At 40.0% G+C, this 20,844-nt stretch overlaps 1 long non-coding RNA gene across 1 annotated transcript in view; it reads right to left on the bottom strand.

The window, feature by feature from the left end:
- LOC137859740 (uncharacterized) overlaps window positions 1-20,844 on the bottom strand; it is a 67,790-nt gene that overhangs the window by 6,581 nt on the left and 40,365 nt on the right. The window contains exons 3-4 of the long non-coding RNA XR_011098500.1: window positions 7,281-7,445; window positions 7,097-7,187 (exon numbers count right to left, since the gene is read on the bottom strand). This is a non-coding gene — a long non-coding RNA (uncharacterized lncRNA). The remainder of the gene's footprint in view (window positions 1-7,096; window positions 7,188-7,280; window positions 7,446-20,844) is intronic.

Below are 20,844 nucleotides of genomic sequence, written 5' to 3'. Positions count from 1 at the left end.
ACTGAGGCCACACTGTTACAGGTCATATCCAAGCCCAGAATCTGAGAGGCCAATTGTCAGCACAAAGATATTATCTGTAATAAAAGCAAAGCCAATTATTAGCTTGTTTGCTTTGATAGACATGCTCCACTTTAGGGGTTTAGTTTTCCCAAATCCTGCTCAGATTCACTTTTTGCATCCATGCTTGTTAGCTCTTTGCATCTCTTACCCTATAGCTTTCTCTAACCTCAGTGTTATATGACCAAACATGCTTGAGCAAAACTACATCCAAAAACGAAACCATTGTTACCACGTACCCCTCTAGTCTTACATGGAAGCAACTGTCACTTGTGCAGCAACCCTCTGTTTCCCATGCAAGAAGAGCTTTTTAAAGTATTTGTGATACTCTATTCTCCCCAGTCCATCTTTTTATGGCCACTTCCTTCATTCAGTCCTAACACTCAGGCAAAACACTTCCTTTTTTTGTATCATTGTCCATTCCCCTTGTTCGACAAAATGAATGTATCACTTTCTAATAATACATCACAAAAAATGGGAATCCTTCCCTTATGTACACCAAGAACAGCATGGTTCTGGAGTTTCAGACAAAAAATCTGCTGCTTATGTTTCATATATTCAAACTGAAAAGAAAAACTCTTTCACAGGCATGATGCTCCGATGATGGACTTCATTCAAGAAAAATGTGATCATATTTAGACTGGATAGAGCTGGTAACTGACTCAGTAGTACCAAGGTTGCGAGATGGCGTAACTCTCATCTGAGGCTGATTACAAGAAGAAAGATAACATTGAAGAAAAATTGTTTCATCCTCCAGATTCATAATTCAGTGGTAAAAAGAAACTCTAGAGATGACTTTTTTCCCCAGTGGACATTCAACTGGACATAAGCAGGATGAGTGTCTGGATAAACTATATTCTATTAAAAAAAAAAAAAAAATCATTTGATATCCTTCAGATCTTTATTCTGTTTTTGGGGGAAGAAAACAAACAAAAAAAAAGCACTAAAAGCCTGACTGTAAAGAGGACTACAGGGTGAAAGTTTCTGGATGTTATTTCCTCATCCTGTGTGTTGAGAAGCCAGAACTAAAAGATGAAACTTACAAGTCAGGGTAGTCAAGGACTGCATGTATCTCATTTTCTGGGGAATGAATGGGACACAACAGGCACAGAACCTTAGGGGATGTTCTTCCAGACTGGATCATGATTCTTGCATTTTTACTGTTCCTCATACAAAAAAAAAAAAAAAAAAAAAATCCAACAGACCGGTTTATCTCCATTCAATATTTTTACTCCTTGAATCTCAATGAAGAGGTTTTTCTCTGATGTAGGTAGCGCTGCCCGCTCTCCCGAGGTTGACGCCCACTTCATTCAAGTATTCCTAGTGCAGCAGGGATGTTAGTGGCTACTGGCTCACAGCCAACATCCCACACATTTCCTCCGCAGCAAAAATGCCTTAATTCTGACCCACTGTCTTTCAAGTAGATAGTGAAAAAATCAGTCACAGAGCTATGCTTTTATCTGTATTTCTCCTTCAGAGAGATTTGAAAAAAATGAAGAAATCAGACATTGTCCTTTTTCTAGGTCTGTGGTCAGCAAGGGTGAGGTTTGGTGCTGCTGTTAGTGCTAGAGCCCACAGAGAAGCTGAAGGCATTCAGACAGTGGTGCTTACAAATTTGAGCAAAAGGAGTTTGCAAGCAAGGGGGGGGGGACAGATGGACCGACCACATTGTTTGTCACCACACCAGCAGCAGCACCTGGCACCTTCCCTACTCAGCAACTCTTCCGCACACTGCTCCTTCTGAATCAGGTCAATCATCATCTATTGTAAGAGCTTGTGTTTTTCAGGCAGGACACTCAAAAAGATCAGAAGGGACAGAAACTTCTGACTGCCAGCGGATGTTTTCCATCCTCAGCACAGAAGAACACTGCTGATGTTACCTGATAAGTGCAGGGCAGCATGTTCCAAGCCCAGCATCTGAATGGGCAAGAAGAGTGTGTACATGTTTATGAACTGGGCACATTACAGGCCTGGCTCTGCCACTGCTAATGGCCTCGAGCTGTGACAAATTATGCAACACATGCATTCTTACACCCACAAAAGCCAAACACATGCATGTTTTAAGACCATTGCATGGAAAAAAAAAAAGGCACCGTGGAACAAAGCTGTCCAATTCATAACTCCACTGCACAGAACCTTAAAAGAAAACAGCACAGGCAAACAGGTCTTGTATTTGTTAAACCAGCTGAGCAGAGGTGAGGAGAGATACAGGTATGTTTACAGGGGAACGTGGAGCCCAGTATTACAATCTGACATACAAGGAGGTCTATCTGGAGGGCCAAAATCAGAAGCCAATGGGAAGAAAATGGTTGGCAAACAATTTAGTTGATTTCCAGCAGTGTATGGTGCTGTCAGGATGAAAGAAAAATAAACTGCCCTCCGAGGTAACCAGTTATGTAGTCATAAATATTTGATAGAACAGGTTAATAGAGTAAATATAAATCAAAAAATAAGTGTAGGGAAAGAAAACCCCAGAGAGAATGACAACCTTGGAAAAATCAGCAAGTGCAAGGAAGATGACCCAATCTTGTGATAAACACACAGAAAGATAACTACTTTATTCGACAGAATAAAAAAGAAACAGGGAAGATAACTAAAATGGAAAGAAAGGAATTAATTAAAAGAAGCCAACACACTGACCTTCCATAAATAAAGTTTCAAAGATTGCACACATGCAAATCTGAGAAGCAGGTTGGCTAGAAGACTGGAGATAATTAAAAAAAATGCAGTTCTTGATATCAGAAAGAAACATTTAATTATAATAGTGATTATATGTACTTAGTAGTGGTAAGGATGATTATGATCTGAGAAAAACTACAGGGAAAGCAATGTTGCATGTAGTGAATTTAAGGAGAACTGCAAAACGTACAGCTAAACTCGAGGAATAAAACTAAAATAGTAATAAGAACATAGGTTAAAATACAAGCTGCAGAAAAGTGACAGCAGGAATTATTTCAGAAAAAGAGTTTGGATAAATTGGATAAAACACAGGAAAAGGCTGATACCCATCACTGCTATGACACTTGCATTACATCTTACTTCCAAGTGTGGAGTCCAATTTGGAAGAAGGCAAGAAGCAGAATATTCTCTTTATGGTGAAAAAAGGCTTCTTTCTTTTGCAAGTTCCTGTGTCAGTAGCCATTTTATGGGGCTGCCAATCATGGCAAATCAACTGAAAAGCCAGATCATTTTCTAAAGCATCTACCTTCCTAGAGAAAGATTTTAAAGTTGTCTGTGTACAATCCAGCTGCTGCTTTTAATCTTTCCCTGACAACAGTAGTTGTTTTATTACTTTGACAGTCATTTTTAGCCCATGAATAGTACCACAGTCCTTGTAACATACGAAAATTCTTTTGATCTACAATTTCATAAGGTTTAGCAATGGACAAAGGATTTTTCCGGTACACTGGATCACACACTTGCTGAAGTTGAGGCTTAGAGCTAATAAAAAGGCACTGAGCTACCCATTTGGAGAAACACACACAAAAAAATCTTTTTGATGAATAATGATTGCCAGAAAAAATAATTTATAAAAATACTACCTATTAATAGGAAATTAAGAACAAGGTTATTCTGAAATAACCTTGATACATTGCCAAAATCACCTTTAACTTTCACAGTTTTAATGTAGTATGATCTAGAGGATAGAAAGTACAGATACAAGATAGGCATTGTATGTAGGTACAAAAAAGGAAGGCATTTCTAGCTGTCTGTAGTAACTTAGAGAAACTGGGAGAAGACTCAGGCAGACATAGAGTAGTTTTCTAGCTTAATGGCTTGTTCTATTTGCTCTACAAATAAGAATTGTATGCTTTGTGCAGTCTCAAATACTGTATAAGCTGTAATATAAAATATATTTCCAAGCAAGAATAGAAAGCCATTCATCAACCATTTTGAACGAGAAAGTGATTGAAAATTATCAAATCTGCAATTTTTATTAACACAAGCTGCAGTACTTTCAGCACCTACACCTTTAACTTCACACACACGTGCATCCCGTTTTCTTATCCTATTCACATGGGAACCAATTCTATTTTTCCTTATGTATAAGGAACTAAACAGAAGACCTTTGTGATATAAGCGTAAGGATGTTTCTGGGACAGCTATCAGTTTTGCAGTTAGCCAACTATGTACATATCTACCTGTGAATATGCAGATAATATGCTGAATTGGATTCTAATTTTTTGAGTCCTCCTTCCTAAAATAAACACAAAGTAGAGGGTATACATATATGTACATACATATATTTTCCCATATAAAGAGCATCATATCTGCATGCTCTTTTAGTAACTGAACTGATTAACACTGGCTTGATTTCCTTTGAAAATTTTACGTCCACTAGCACTGCCACATTGCATAAGGACATTTATTTCTAAAACCCCACAATAAGTTTTTAATTTAAAGCAAAAAGAAACAATTCTCTCTTTTGCTGGGTGCAGTTAGAAATCATGATTCTCAGATGAGACTGGTCAGAAGGAGATTATAGCAAGATTAAAGGAAGGACAGGAACTCCTCTCCCACTCCCTGCACTGGAATTATTCATACATCTGTAGTATTTCTCAAACAAGACTATTTCAGAAGACAAGAACATTGAATTTCATACCTTTTGCCAGACAGCTTCAGTTTATAATCTATTGAAATTTCCACAGAATTCCCCGAAGTCACATTTTCTGGCAAAACTCCAGCCTGACCCCTACAGACTAACATTCACAACACAAATATTTCATCCCAGTATTTTATTTTTTTTTAATCAGACAAACCACTGCACTTTGGTTTTATTCTATTCTTCTGACAAAATGCTGAGATTTCTGTGTGCAATTATTAAAAAGCAAAACCAAAACAGACAAACAAGCAAACAACAACAACAACAAGAGTCTCCCACAATCCGTCAAAACTGACCCTGGTATCACTAACCTTGAGAAATCAGCTCTCAGTGCAAACAGAGATCTTCACTTCTGTTTCTCTGTTTTTCCAGATCTCTTAAAGACTTTTAAAGACTTTTTAAAGGTCCAGCCTTGTTCTAGCCACTTCAAACTATGTTTGCAACTGCACTGTTTTGGGGTAACACAAAACTCTGAGCTCTGTATATGCAAGGTTTTTCTTTCCATTCTTTCTTCCAGATTAGGAGGACTCAGAGAAAAGAATTCAGCCTCTGTTGCTTGTTAATTATGTCCAGAAGTTCCTACAGAACATCAGCTTCTTGTATCAGACTGTTCCTACATTCACTACGTGCCCAAACATTTACCCACTCAGCTCTGTTAACTGAGTTATTCCCTATCCTTATCAATTGCTGGAATTTCCTTTTGAGACCTCAGTGCACCAAAGAGGGAAAGATGTACTTAGTGTGGGGAAAAACATCCCTGTTTTTGCCTCCCTCCTGCCAACACTTGCAGTGATTGAGATAATACATTCTGCAATAAAAATAAATGAAAATTTGAAAACATAAGTGGAGTTGTACTCTCATAATCCACTCAAACTGCATCTCTTGTAGGTGTCATCTTTTCTGAGTACTGGAAATAACGAAAGAGAGGTCTGGCTATGAACCCTGCCAAAGCCAGGAGCAACTGCCCCACACAAAGCAAGCTGCAGCTGCCAACTGTTCCCAGCACAGCAATGACTGGGGACTTCTTGCTAGCCCAAAGTGCCACCAGCTGCCACTATGCAGCTGACAAGGCAGCAGCTCCAGAAGGCCTGCAGGACCTTTGTGGGAAGGGGACTAGTTAAATCTCAGGATGTAGAGGCTGCTCTCCAACAGTCATGCTTATTTAGCTGATGATTTACGTCTACAAAAGCATCAACTTCTCAACAAATTATTCATCAAAAGACTAGCTTCATGCTTTCTGATTCACAACACTGACTTTCAGGATATTCTATCTAATAAATCTGAAGTAGATATGAATAAACAAACACGGCATTATGCTAAATTCATTAATTATGCACCAAGTCATCCAGTGCGAAAAGTACACACAACACTGGGAGCTCAGGGAAGATGTGTCTGCAAAAGAGAAAGTATTATCTCCGTGATCAGAAACATCATTTCACTTTTAGCTGCACCTGTGTTGGATATTTCGGCTAAAATGTGTGATTAATTTTCAAGCTGTGATTGACTGATCTAGCATATGATATCTCTATCTGATGTTTGAATGTTCTACACATAGCACATAAGAGCAATCTGCCTAGTCCGATGATCTGTCTCTCACAATAAGCAGCCGCAGGCAATTTTTTTTTACAGAGATTCATATGAAACTGTGCATGTTTAGGGCCATCCTTCCCTCATTGGCCTGCCAACAACTTCAGCTTCAAGGATTCTTTATTTGGAAGATACACCTAGATCATATTTGACAGCTCCTGACAAAATCTCTTTTCTCCCCAGAGACACCCTTCAGTCACATTAGCTGAGTATGTTTTCATAGCATCCCTCAATCCACCATATATCACAAATGTTGTGGTATATGATCTGTTGTTAAAATAACCATTTACTTAAGAGTTTTAGTTGTAAGATACAGCTATTCCTCCATCGTTCTGTGTGGGATCAAAGAAACAATGAAGAGCTTTCTATCTTGGAAGGGGAAAAGAGAAGAAAAAAGAAAGTTCCCCTCTTCTCATCAGGAAATAAGGGCCCGATCTTTTGACATCAACAGACTCAGATCATCTCTTGCAGGACATAAATGGTTGTTTAGGAATCACAGTCCCAACTGAAGCTTTTCTATGTTGCTGAGAAAATCATAAATTTGATTATCAGATAAAGCTTTTCAAGGGACAAAATAGTGACTGAAATCATTTGCTTCCTAGACACCCAGAGTTACAGCCATCAGCACCAAGGGAGAGGCCAAGAGAACTAGCATCAAGCTGTGCTCATAAGGGCCCTCCAGCAAAACCTCTTCCAAGTACTCACAGGTGAGTACCTGCTTTTGTTCAGACTCAGAACCCATGCAACTCCCCACCTTCCTCCTCCATGTGACAGTGAGTGCTGAAGCAACCCCATTCCCCCATCTCCTTTGGGGATGAAGGATTCTTGTTTTCTCCCGGCTTTACTTACCTTGTCTGAGGTATCAGCATATATTCAGTACTGCTGGACCAGGAAGCCTGTTTCAAAATGCAGTTCAGTGTTCTCTCAGTGTCATGGTAACCTAAAAAAGGAATTATACTGACATTAAAAAAAAAAAAAAAAGTTTATACAACAAAGAAGGACTTCCATGGCCAATAATACTCTCACAACTCACTTTTCTGTTGTTCTTCCAGCAGTCAGTCCTGGCTGGGGTGTTGCAGCATCACTCCAACAGCTGGCAGGAGCACTGTCAACTTCCCTTCCCTCCCAGTTTCCATCTTCTCACTCAAATCAGAAACTACTTCGTATTACTGGAGACAAGGAGCCATCCTTTTGAATGCTATGTATGTATAAGGAAAAGGATGAAATATCAAAATAGGTTTGTTGAATTTGTATAAGTTTTATATATATTGTATGAATTTACCTGTTATCCAAAATTTCTTAAACTTAACTAAGAAAGCATTTGGTTTGGGTTTTGGGGGAGGTGATTTCTTATACAAACACATGAGGCCACATTACAGTTATACATTTCTTTTGAACACACGATGCTGTAGCAGTATGAAAATATTTGCGCAAACCTTGTAATGGTGATGTTATTAAGCCCTGCATTAGCATATTGATGTTTCTAAACCCAGCAGATTCAGGTACCATCACCTCCCTTAAAACGCTCATAAATTTTCTACGAACAGTTTTATAAACAGAGAAAATGTCTGTATCCCTGACAAACTCAGTATCAGTAAGAAATAATAAAAAATATGTTCAGGAAATTTTCAAAAACTGAGGTAATATTGTGCAACATATTCAGATCTCAATTAATGTAAAGGACAACACATTGCTTATACATATCTGAAGTTGGATATGTAGGGCTGCTGGATTTCTTTTCATCAACAAATGGTAGAGGAAATTGCAGAATTGCTGGTATTCTTGCCCTTGTGCACTTGTTTGCTGTGAGGTTTCTCCATAGTCTATTACAATTTAATTTCATAAATATCCCTTGAAAATAGGGGTTTAAAAAAAAAAAAAAAAAAAAAAGGCCTGAATCCCCAGTACTGAAAAGTGAAGCAGGCTATATTTAGAACCACCTTTGCAGAAAGGGGACACCTCAATAAATGCTCTGTGTGGCCATTTGTAAGGGTTATGTGTCTGCCGATGCAATCTACATTTTTTACGCTAATAGTACAAGTCAGAATAAATATCATCTCCTCTCATGTGACAGCCCTTTGATAAAGCAGAATTGGCCTGGTTGATTAGGAATACGTGTCAAACAAAGATAATGGGGGAATCCCTTTCAGCAGTGTCACACAACCTCAGCAACCATAATGAGACCAATTTAATGAGCCTTCTGTTTTACAAGAGATATTAATTGCAGTCCTGTCACATAAGGTACAATTCAAGATAAAATACGTAAAAAGGAAGGGGAAGGGATCTCATTCCATTTTTGTCATGATTATAAATTTTCTTGCAGGATCATGAATCTCCTGACTGCTGATCTAAATACTCCAGGTGGCTGACACCACCGTAGAACAATGCGAATTGTTATGAAGGCTGTTGAACACAAGACCACCAGGCTTTTCGTTCATCTTTCTGCCATTGTGATTTTTATTCTACTCTAGGCAGTTTTCTCTCTCTCTTTTTTTTTTTTTTTTTTTTTTAAGATTCTATTTCCATCTATTTGTTTGTTTCTTTGTTTGTTGTTGTATTAGTAAGAATGCAATGGGAATCTGCCCTAAAAAAGAAAGCACCATTCCCATGTATTCATCCATGAGGCTGCTTCCCTTTTCTCACTGGTATGGTCATCATCTTAAAAATGCTTTTGCAAGTGTTCCACTTCATGCTTCTTCAGCCAGGCTCAGAGACTTGCAATTAAGCATACATCTAAGTGTTGTGTTGGATTGGAGTACAAATTATATTTATGCATGTAAATCAAAACTCTCAGTTCAGGATTTCAAAAGATAAATCCGCATCCAATTACTCTTTGTAACAGAACATGTGCTCTCCGTTTGTGTATCACACCAACTTCGCATTGCCAAAGCATGCGTTCCCAGCCAGGGCTCCTGCGATCGAGGGAGAGGAAGGACCTGCTAGGTGACAGATGCTCGTGGCTGCGGCACGGCAGTGGTGACGCTCCCCACTCTGCAGCCTCACCTGCGAGTCAAAGCAGCTGCAGGCTGATCCCCTGCACGTGGCAGATGCTGAGCAGTGGGCGCTGCCTGCACATGCAGCGCAGGATTGAACAGGTCTTGGGCACTGCTTGCACATCTGCGTGTGTTGAGGATTAATTTAAAATTAATTCTAATAAACACATTGTCACGTCAGCAGATGTAATGTGCTTCCTAACCAGGTCCAGACTTTCTTTTAGCAATGTGTGCACCTGCAATGAAACAGTGGCTGCAAAGCCCTGACTGCAATATATTCAGCTCCAAATATTCCCAAACTATATTGAAGTGGTAGAAACTTAGAGAACCTTAGTTCTCATTCCTAATCCAGTCATCAGGTTAGAAGAATTCAGTTGCTTCGAGATCCTGCAACAGCAGCTTTGTAGAGAGCATTGCTGCTTAACAGCTGAACCTTAAGGCTGTTCTTAATCCTAACCCTTTTGTTCTGGCAATGCCAAGAACTGCAAAAACAGCTCTGTCGTACTGTATTCCCACTTTGTTGGTCATTAAAAAGTTGACTATCCCCTGAGTGAGAAGGCAATAGATAATTAGCCTGTCTTTGCTTTTTTTTTTTCTACGTCAATGGAGTTGTTGGAATATTTAGCACTTAGGTAGGGCTTTACACGCCAGCCCGAGATGCTATCCCAGACATCTTAGGACATCATAACAGAGTCTAGAGCTGCTTGCTGTGAGGTAGCTTCTACAAAATTTTCCTTCCATACGTTGGTGCCACGAGTTAAGTCTGTTATCTTTTGCAAAAAGCCTGCCTATTCAGGAAATGCAGTGCTGAAATTCAGTCAGCCATACACGTGCTGCAGAATTCAAAGTATGGTGCAAAGTCTGTCAGGCAAATGAAACAAAACACTGAAATACACGCTTTCTGTCAAGTTTAGCCTTACACAGCAAAATCTAAGCATGCTTTAGGACATCTCTCTGAGCGAAAGTGGTTCCTAAATCCCATCCTCAAGAAGTTACTCAGGGTCAGATTTGGCCCAAAGATGCAAATATATACTAACTTCCTCAGATGTATCTTGAAGTCCTAATCCTTATTTAAATAAATAAATAAATAAATAACCTAGCTAGAGTTTGGGTACCTCAGTAACTTTCCAAATCTTGTCCGAGGAGTTTAATTTGCTTCTGAAAAGACGTGCTTTAAAAATCATAAATATGTAATTCACAGTAATAAGACCTCAGCACTTGCTCCCATACTTGCTGGACCAGAAAGCAAGTCTGACATTGGAAAGAACAGCTCTTTGCTGCTCATATGAAAATGCTGGGGTCATTCCAGGTGACCCTGTGCAGAGGTAAAAGGACCAACAGAGTTGTTGTGAGCAGTATTTTCTGATTATAACAAAAACAAACAAACAAACAAGCCAGAACACACAGATGTGGGCACATTCTCTAGAATAATTATCGATCTACCATGTTATGATTATTTCATCATTTTTATTTTTAAAATTTTTCATTAATGGAAAATAATGATATGGCAAGACAACATAATGCACTATTTCGTATTATGCATTCTGACAATATCCTTTTCTGAGTTTATTCATCTTATTTTTCTTAAAAGTATCATGTACATATAAGCTACTAGTAGTCCCCTTCCACATTTGGACCATGAAAGACTACACTAGACTACTGACAACCCAATGCAGCATTCTAATGTTGGAAAATATATTACTTTTCAGTATTTAAAATGACTCATCAAGGAAAACATGAATGAATGTATTAACTCATTTTGATAGTCTTTTATACTGTCACATCGTGAACAAATAAGAACCTCAGGTATGTAAAAGCAGCATTTGCTCTCTCCTGCACTTACCCGTTGAGCTGGGACAGACCCTTTTCTGTGACCTCTGCAAAAGTTGCCCCCCGGCTCCCCTGTGGTTAACATGTTCTGACGATCATCCTTTGTCTCAGTCACACACTGGCAAAGGACTCTGCTTCACTGAAATCAATCAAACAAACTGCTCCAAGCTTTAATCTTTTACGCAATAGCCAGAGCAACACAGTGCCATCTCACGAGTCCCATATTTGTAAGCATTCAGAAGAAGAAATGTGACATATTGCCTTCTCTGTGATCAATATGACAATTGATATTTTCACCTTGTTCTGTGAAAGCTGCTTCCTAAAGCAAGCACCTGTGAGTAAATAATAGCAAGGACAGATTGATCCTTGTATATTACATTTCAACGACCATGACAAAACTTGGGAGCGCCCAGAAAACAAGCATCCCAGTTTACAAGAGAAGTCAATTTCCCAACCATCACAGACCTGCCAGAAGAGCATCTAGACTTCACAGGATCTGCATTAAAATGCCACTGAAGTGGTGCTCCCTAGCTCCATCCCAACATCCCAAAGCTGCAGTTCAGGCCAAACCTTTCCCCCTTTACTAAAATAAAAGTAATGGTTAACATCCAGGTTAGCTGTGCAGAACAGGTCTGGTACCCTGGGGTACAAGATTTCGCAGGAGCTGGGGAGGGTATGTGAGAAGTGTTGCAAGCTTGTCCCCTCTCAGCTACTGTTAAAAAAAAGTGCTTGTTATTCCAGAGGAAATTAGAATACTTTATGCTCACAAAGTATTTAAAATGCAACTACTTCAAAAAGACAGGCTACAACTGAAGTTTTCAGCAGTGGCTTTCAGAGCCCCACCCTCAGCAAAGCAGAAAGAAAAGAAACAGGAGCTCAGCATTTCTCACAAAATAGGGCTGTGTAAAACCCCCAGGCCAAAAATACTCTTCAGACTTCCTTGGAGAGCATAAAAGATCAAAACTTCAGTCTCAGCCCTGTGTATCTGAATTGCTAATAGATGCTCAGTACTGTCTCCATCTGCAGTGTCACACAACAAGGATTAGAGGTAATCGTGTTTTTAAGGAAAGGGAGTGTTTCACAGTGCCAGAAGCATCTTCAAGACTCAGACTCAAAATTATGATTTAGCATTTTCTGGTTTGCCCTGGACTAGCTTTTCCAATCTCCCGTTTATGAACAGCTGCACCGATACCGCACTGCTCTCATGTGCCAAATAACAATGGGACATTGCAAAAGTACAAAGGCTTGTCCTGTCCATTTAGCCAGCGTGTCACACGGAGACAAAGCATAATGCAGCCCTGTGAAAAGTCCACCCACAAACTTCATTTCACACTATGCAATGAGGCACTTGAGTTCTCTGCCTTCCTGCTCTCAAATGAGTTCACATGACAACAACTTCAGCATTTTGGGGACTGCAGCATGCAACCTTCCATCAAGTCACCTGTTTAAAAGAATCATAATTAAAAATACTTCATCCCATTTTGTTTATTCTTTCTTTAAAACTGTTGTGTTCAATCCAGTTTAAAATGTAAATGAGTACTCAACAATGAAAAAGAGCTGTTGCCATTGAAGAGAAAAGCCATGTCATCTTATTAAAAACCTAACCCTCCTGAATTTGATTCCACAGCACACTGAAGTGAGTATAAAAAGCTATTCCTAAAAATACACTTTCTTTTTTTCACTACCAAAACACACTGCCTTGACATTTCCAGATAAAGTTTAAAAAACATCGTGGCACTGGTTATCAAACGGGCAATATTTATTTTATCAATTTAACTTGCCACAAAACATCCATTATACTGGCACGGTGGAACCAAAGAGCTGGACCTCCTCTGCACACACACACACACCTCACCAAAAGCTGGCAGAACAGCCCCATGGCTCCAAGAGGAGGAGCAACAAAACCAAACATTAAATGTCAGCAAAAGACATCCTCGGCACAGCTGTATTTGGAAAGCAGTGTTTTGCTGCTACTGGGGTGTGTTGATGGGACTGTACAACAAATGTAGTGTCACAGCAAAAAGAAATCAAAAGAAAGGGACAGCAAAGAAGGCTACAAAGCACTAGATTAGAAGTGCATTTTCCCCAAGCAGTGGTAGAAATAGGCGAGGACTAATTCAAGCAAAAAGATATTCCTAACATTAATCTGTTTTTATCAGTAATTGCAGCCTTCCTATCTGGTTTTATTCAGATTTTATAAGCCCACAAATAACTGTTTTAAGCATCTAATTTTATCATTAATTAATTCTCTGCACAAGGAACAATGACAAACTTGGAACAATTTTCCTAAATGAGGAGGAGACAGCTGATGGCTCAGGTTTCCCAACACTGCTGATCTTTGACCTTTCTGAAAATTCACAGGCAAATCTCCCCACCAACCTTCTCTTGCAGCTGAGTCTCAGCACCGTAAAGTGTCAGCACTTACATTTATTACAGTTGTGATAAAATGCTGGATATCCTTCTGCAAAGCAAAAGGAAGTTGACAGCTTTATCAATTTTATGAGGTTGGAACTAGATGATCTTTAATGTCCCTTCCGACCCGAGCCAGTCTATGATTCTATGATTTATGTTAACGCGGCATGAAAAAAACAGGTCAGACCCTACAACATCCTGAACATTTTCCTCTGCCACGAACTCAAGGTGCCATCAGGGTAGATCCAAGGACACAGTTTGCAGAACTTTTGCCTGAATGTGCTTCAGGTTGTTATTCCAACAATAGTTATACAGAGAAACTTTAGGAAGCACAATCAGTACAAAACATGGTGTCTCCAAACATGGTCTGAAGACAGCTAACATCAGCTTGATCCTGCAGTCCTGCTAAGTCAATCTTATTGATGCTAGGGGCCTGTTTTGGTCATTTCGTTTAAGCACAGGCACTGCTCCTTTGACTTGACAAGGGTATTTGCCACATTAAGGATTGCAGGAGTCAGCAGACATGCTGGTCCTCACATTCAGGAGAAAGAACCCATTTAAATATCCTTATGATTAAGTGAGGGCATTAAAAAACAACTCTCTGACACGCAGGTGAGCACAAAGAAATTATGGTAACAAACCTTGTGCAGATACAGCTGGAGCAGGATACGGCCCTCAGAGCCAGCTGAAAGCTCCAGGGAGCCAGGCGAGAGATCCTCAGATGGCACCATCACACCCCCCTCTCAAGAAAAGAAACGAAAATTTTGAAGTTCAGTGCCAGTCTTCCTCACTTAAGTCACTGAACAAAACTGAAGGAATGAAAAACAGCTTTCCTAGGAACTTCTGAAAAATTTAGCTAAAGGATTGTGATGGGAGCTGGATAAATGCTATTTCTATTGCCTTCTCAGGAATTCCTTCGGAAAAACAGCATTAAAATAAATGAACAAATTAATCACCACAGACTTTTCCTTGTGATTACATGACCTAAGCAGTTCCAGAGGGGAAAGTGCTCCTCTGTAACCAGGCTGTTAAGAAACTACCCTGCAAATAAGAACTTTCTCTCTTTATTGTAATGGGTCTTGACATTGACATTGTCATGTTAATTTGCCAATTCAATCACAGTATTTGCTTGAATTGAGGCAGCAAAGGCATATGAACATCAGCCACCAGCTAAGTCCATGAAAGACAAAAGCTGCCCTTTTATGGTCAGTGGTACTTCATGTTGTTTTCTTTCTTTTAGCAAAATTAATGGTCAGATCCAGGAAAAATACAGACTAACTAAATTGTAATAGTTATCTTCTTGTTTTAGGAAAAAAGAGGAACCTTGGAGAGGGAGGGGGGGAAGATAGGACAGGGCAAAATTCACTGAATCATTTGCCAGATCTTGTTTCTCAAAGAAAGTGAGCTAAAATTCTATCACAGCTGAAGTAAACTGGCAGAGGATTTGGCTGTAACAAAGACAACCCTCCAAGCATGATGCTTACCATTTTACGAGTTCAGGGATATACCTGCCCTTGCCTGGCCCCAGTTTGGGAAAGAGCTTGAGGCAGAGGAGCAGAAGAACTGAGTGCAACCCATAAATGGGAGCCAACATGAACGAAAGGACCATGTGTTACATACTAGTATCTACAGAAGATGCATTGAGCCAGACTGAGTAGGTACCAAGACACACCTGCCAACCTAAGAAGTGAAGAAATGGAGAAACGTTAAAATGCAATGTCAGATTTTGTGTATTTTTTACAAGCATCTTGCTGACACAGGCCTCACACATGGAAAAAAAGACTGATGCTTTCTCACTTTTTAAACAGGAATTTTTGTACCTTTGCGAGATTCTGGAGTTGTCCAAAAAGCTTATGGAGGGCTTTCAGCAATCTTGTTTTACCTCCATCTTTCTCATATTTACCTTCAGTCTCACACTGGGTTTCAGCCAGATGCTTATGTGTGGTGCTTGATTAGACATGTAAGACAACAGGACTTTGTTTCAAACACAGGAGGAGACAGACAGGAAACTGCAAGAGCAAGTTGCAGGGAACGAATGTGAGTTACTCTGTGCTGCCTCACTTCATCTTGTGGACAAAACTTTCTCTCAGAGGCTGAGCCCTGCTTTTTATTCCTACAGCTCGGGGGGCTGGTCTCCCAGCAGAAGGGTGGCATCAGACCGGTGCTCTAAGCCATCAGCAGTCCCAAATTGTTATTTCCAAGAACGCCATTGCTGCCTCACTTCCCTTCCTGTCTCTAGCCTATGCTAGAGACAGATTGATTACTAAGAACATGAGAGTTAAGCAGTATATACATTTACACAAATTACACATTGTGTGAATGCAAAGCTTTGGTTCAATCAAAAGCAGCAGCCTCAGAGGGAACCAGATGGAAACATGAATAGGTCGAAATTAATGACTTGCAGAGATACAGGAGAATTCAGCATCACGTTGTGTCTCTGGTTAAGTTCACAAACCAGTGTCTCAAGAAGGTAACAAGTGTTTAAAATAAAAACATAAGCATCACAGCAGTGGGCAAGAAACTTAATTGTAACTTGTAAATCAAACCTCAGAGGTCTTACAAGGTCACCAATCTGCAGGTGGATATCCAATAGAAACGTGATACTGTAGACCTGACATAAAAGAGCTCTCTTAATCTCTTCTTTCACATGCATAAGTAACTCATACTGCATGCACATGTCGTATCTGTAGTAAACAATTCATTTAAAATCATTTATGGACAGCAGAAAATGTATTTTAATAGTATTTTCCTAAAGGTCAGATAATGCAAAGGAAAACAGATAAAAAGGAAACCAAAGCTTACCCAAAGTGATATTTTGAGGTTTTCTAATCTCATTAATTATGAGATAACATAATGTTGTTAAAAAATAATACATTATAGAAATGAGAAGGAATAAGTTGCACAGCAGGCTCAAGATTAAGACTAAGGAAATTCCCAATAAGGCAGTTTGTCCCAAGTTTACTCTTGCCGACAACAGCATAAGAGAGCATACTCTTGGATATAACAATATGCAAGTACATTAAACAGTTATAATATAAAAGCATAATGTTCTCTTTCCAGTAGAGGTGTACCAAACCATAGGAATCCCTGTGACTCCTACTCATAGCACATTTCACTCCCCCCACACTTTGGGAAAGGCCACATCCTAAGTTTTGACCAGATCACTTTAGGACATAAAATAAAAACCAGTTATGAAATTCACTTTCCATAACCCCCAGTCCCCAGCAGTCGTGCATACTCTGAACTGAGAGGACTGCTTCCATTCTCCAGCTCGCCAGACAAACCTTACTTCAAAGTTGCTATCAGGGTCCTTCTGATTTATAGATAACAGCGCCTGCTGTCACATTTACACTTATGCCTTAAACGGGCCACACTTTCCAAAAGTCTGCTTGCACATTGCCTCCACACCTACACAGCACAAGCAAATGCACACACATGCACACCAGGGCAAATTCTGCTTAGCAACTGAAGCTAACTATGTAGAGTAATTAGTATTTGCAAGCCCCTAATAGCAAAAATATCAGCACCCAGCCTTCCTAATGCCATGCTGGTGCACACACATGCATACACATCCTGAGGAGCTTAGAATAATGCTAAGGCATATTTTGCTGCTACTTTCTATTTGTCAGTGTGCTTCTGACCTACAAGCTGGAGCTGTTAATTCCAACAATCCAAGATGTTCTCCCCTTTGGGAGGAAACAGCAAAATATGCTAAATACAGTGTATACTTACTAGCTGGGTAGTGGCTTCTCTAACAGCAATAACCATAATAAAGTTGTCAGATCTTCCTGCTTACTTCTCATTTGACACTGTGTCTACCATCTTAAGCTATTGTGGTGGTAAGAGTCACATCAAATTGTTCCTGTAATTATCAGTATGCTTATGCATCCCCACGTACAGCTATCCCCCGGATTGCCATGAATATTACCAAAGAGCTGTGTCTAAAAAACAAATACAATGTTTTAAACTGCAAAGAGAATACTAGTTATCTGCTTTCTGCGGGCTATAAAGAGCAGAAGATTTTGTACCCCTGCCTTACAGTTCCTCAAGCAAAGGGCTTGGACATGCACCTGACAGCAGAAGCAGAAGGCTTCTATTTCCCTAGCACTGAGACGACATCAGCCTCCTGCAAGGGTAGGGTCAATCTCACCTGGTAACATCCTTCCTATGTCACTTGAGCTGCCATTGTGCAGACTCAGTGCAGAATCTCACTGAGTCATCACCAGCAGCTGTGTGTCAAAAACCTTCTTAGAGACCTTTAAAGGAAGATACCGATACTTATTTACTGTGCCACACTGCCTAAATAGCCAGGGCCACGCACTGCTGGCTGCACTGGATCTACTTCACACATATAGGAGACTTTCCTTAATGATGTTAGCAGGGCTATGCCAAACACCAGAGAGTTAGAACATTCTGGGCAGGCATTTCTGGACCAGAGGCACTGGCTGCTCATACATTGTGCTTCTGACTTACCCTGCCTTAGCAGATGGAGGGGATACAGTCAGTCACTTGTGAGGCTAGGCTGGATTTGTTAATTGTTCAGTGGCAGGCCGATTCTTATTCAGTCAAAGCCTCTTCCACCCACAGAAGTCAGAAATGGAGAACATTGATCAAGGTCTTTCCCAGCTAGCTCAGCTCCCTGCCATGTCAGAGTTGTTCCTCACTGTAGATTCTCACACTTTGAAATCGGTCAGATTGTAAATCTGCTCACAACATTCAGGGGGACATCATTGACAAATGCTTTCGCAGTGAGTGTCATTACAAATTCAGCAGCTGAAATACCAATCTGCATCTATTCTTCTGTTTGCAGGGTTTTAAAGATGCATCATGGTCCACAGCTGTCATTCACCTGGCGCACACACTTTAATGTCTTGAGTTTGCCAAGCAAGCCAAGCCCACGGGCCAGTTAATTCCCACTAATGTGGTCTGCCACACAAAGAAGCAGAAGAGAAGTTTCGGGGGGGGGCACATGCAAAGCAGCATCTCAGCAGATAGCTTTATCATGCACCCTCTCACCTTGCAATGAGTCTCCAGACAACAGTGGTGTGAGACAGGCAATGCCTCTTGAGAGGGATGTAAGACATAGGATAGTTGGGCTTGGACCTGGCGATGAAAGATCCTTCTGAGCCTGGTAGTGGCTCACAGCGACCTGAGGAGCAACTTGACAAAGTCATGTCCCTGTCCATGTCAGAGATGGTGCAGATACATACTATGGCAAAATAATGTTGCAAGCTTCCCACCTTACAAACTGTGAGTAGCTGAACTACTCAAGTTGCCCCTTCCAGCCTTCAGATCGATCAGTCCCACGACGGACTTATAAACAGAAAGTTTTTTTGTTCAGGAAAAAGAACTGGAAAGGACCATGGGAGTCAGAAAGGAATTCCCTCCAGGCCAAACTGCTTCCTCACACACACCCCAGCCCCCTTTATCGCTAACTGCTGCCACTGCAGTGACCACACAGGGAGTTCCTGTGGCACTTTCTAATTTTGTGGCTTTTGATCTTTTGCACTAATGGTCTGAGTTTTATTAGAGGGTGCTAGGAAGTTTCATCACTTTGGATGAATGTTTTGTGGACCAGTCTGAAATGGAAGTACTTGGCAAGTCTGTTAGCCTAACACAGCACAAAATGGTATCACTTTAATGATTTTTCAAATGTTATGCTGAAGGAGAAAACATACTTACTGCCAGAGAGCAGTCTCAGATACTGCAGGGAGAGAAAGACTAATCAAGTATACAGTCAAGGAGAAAGGCATTGATCCCCCCAAAAAATTGAGTAGATTTACTCCCAGGATCAGGCATGCAAACTGGTTCCTCAACTCCATATTTGTGAGTCACATGCTTAATGCCCAGGAAAGACAGCAGTTGGAATATTATTCCCCAAAAGTCTCCTACATGAAAGCAGTTGATGATCTTAGTTATCTAGATAAGCTTTAAACCTACGTTGAACTCTTAAAAATGATAGTGATTGTTTTCAACGAAAGAATTATAAGATGACCAAAAATTAAAGGCGGCAGCAGGCTCCTAGCTACCTTTAACTCCAGCTGAAAAATCTTTTCATTTTAGAATGAATTTATGTTACAAAATACATTTTGTTTGGTATGCTATTACACAGCTTTATGTTCTTTAATTTTTCTATTCACTCACCTTCTGGAGAAAGAAAAATGAAATTAAAAACAAAAGCTGATAGTAAACATACATTATGAAATATGAAGAATCATGGGACCAACTGACCACTGCAGTGATTATGAAAACTGTAAACTATTTAAAGAGAGTACTTTTCACTGCTCTTCATTAGGGTCTGATTACCTCAGCCATTAACATTTGGCTCTTATTATTATGATTGTGAAATACTGTTCACACTAATGGACAAAGAAAGTTGACGTGGCTATCTTGATTAACTCATCAATAATCATTTGGAATAATTTTTCTTCATTCACTGGATGAATCATTCACATGTCCTTTAATAATGCACATTGTTGTATAGTAAATTAGCATTAAGATTACTCACCTCTGGGAGCTACACTCTATTTCAAAGCATTGCTCAAAAGATATCTAAAATGTGAATTTTACTTCCAAAAAAAAAAAAGGAAAAAGGATTATCAGAAAACAATGACTTCTTTGTAACTTTTCAGTACACCACGATGTAGCCCTTGGGTTATGCAACTGAGCTCAACCTTTAAGCCACTGGATACTCAAGAACATATAAAAACCCCATATTCCCAATTATTTTAATTATTTTCAGGAGAGTAAAACAAAACTCTTATGCCTCCTAACGCAAATATAAAATTGAATAATGAATTGAAGTAACCTTTAAATGCATAAAGAACATAACAAAAGCACAGCAGTTGGTTGTGAATCTGACCTTGCAAACACCTCCACTCAAATGAGGTTTCATAGCTGGTGTGACTGCACAATCTTTGCATGTGGAAGTGGGTCCTGAGAGCTCAGTCCTGACCCTGCAGAAAGCCCCAACAAGTCAGCTTCTTGCTGAGGTTCACTTACAAAGGACAGGAGGTGGTGAACTTCTGGCTCTCAAGTCATGGCATGGTCACTGTGGCAGATAATAACTTCTTATCAGCTCTTCTCAGCAGCCCTGCTCACATCTCAGATATTATTTTCTGTGAAACAGCAGTGGCATGGCATTTCACCCACCTCTTCCCTGCAAAAGCCAATGCTAACAGCCAAGGCAATTCTTGATATAATCAAGAGTCTTGGCTTTTCCCATCTTGGTATACACTGCTCAATTTTTCCCCCACGAACACACATACTACATGTACCTCTCTGAAAGTGCATCAAACAGCTGTTGTACCATTTGCCCCTTTACTATCCATTGTAAGCAGACCTTCATAGCTCTGAGGAAGA

This window comes from Anas acuta, chromosome 7 (genome assembly GCF_963932015.1).
Source record: "Anas acuta chromosome 7, bAnaAcu1.1, whole genome shotgun sequence".
Taxonomy (NCBI): Eukaryota; Metazoa; Chordata; class Aves; order Anseriformes; family Anatidae; genus Anas; species Anas acuta.
This window is presented reverse-complemented; position numbering and strand designations above follow the sequence as displayed.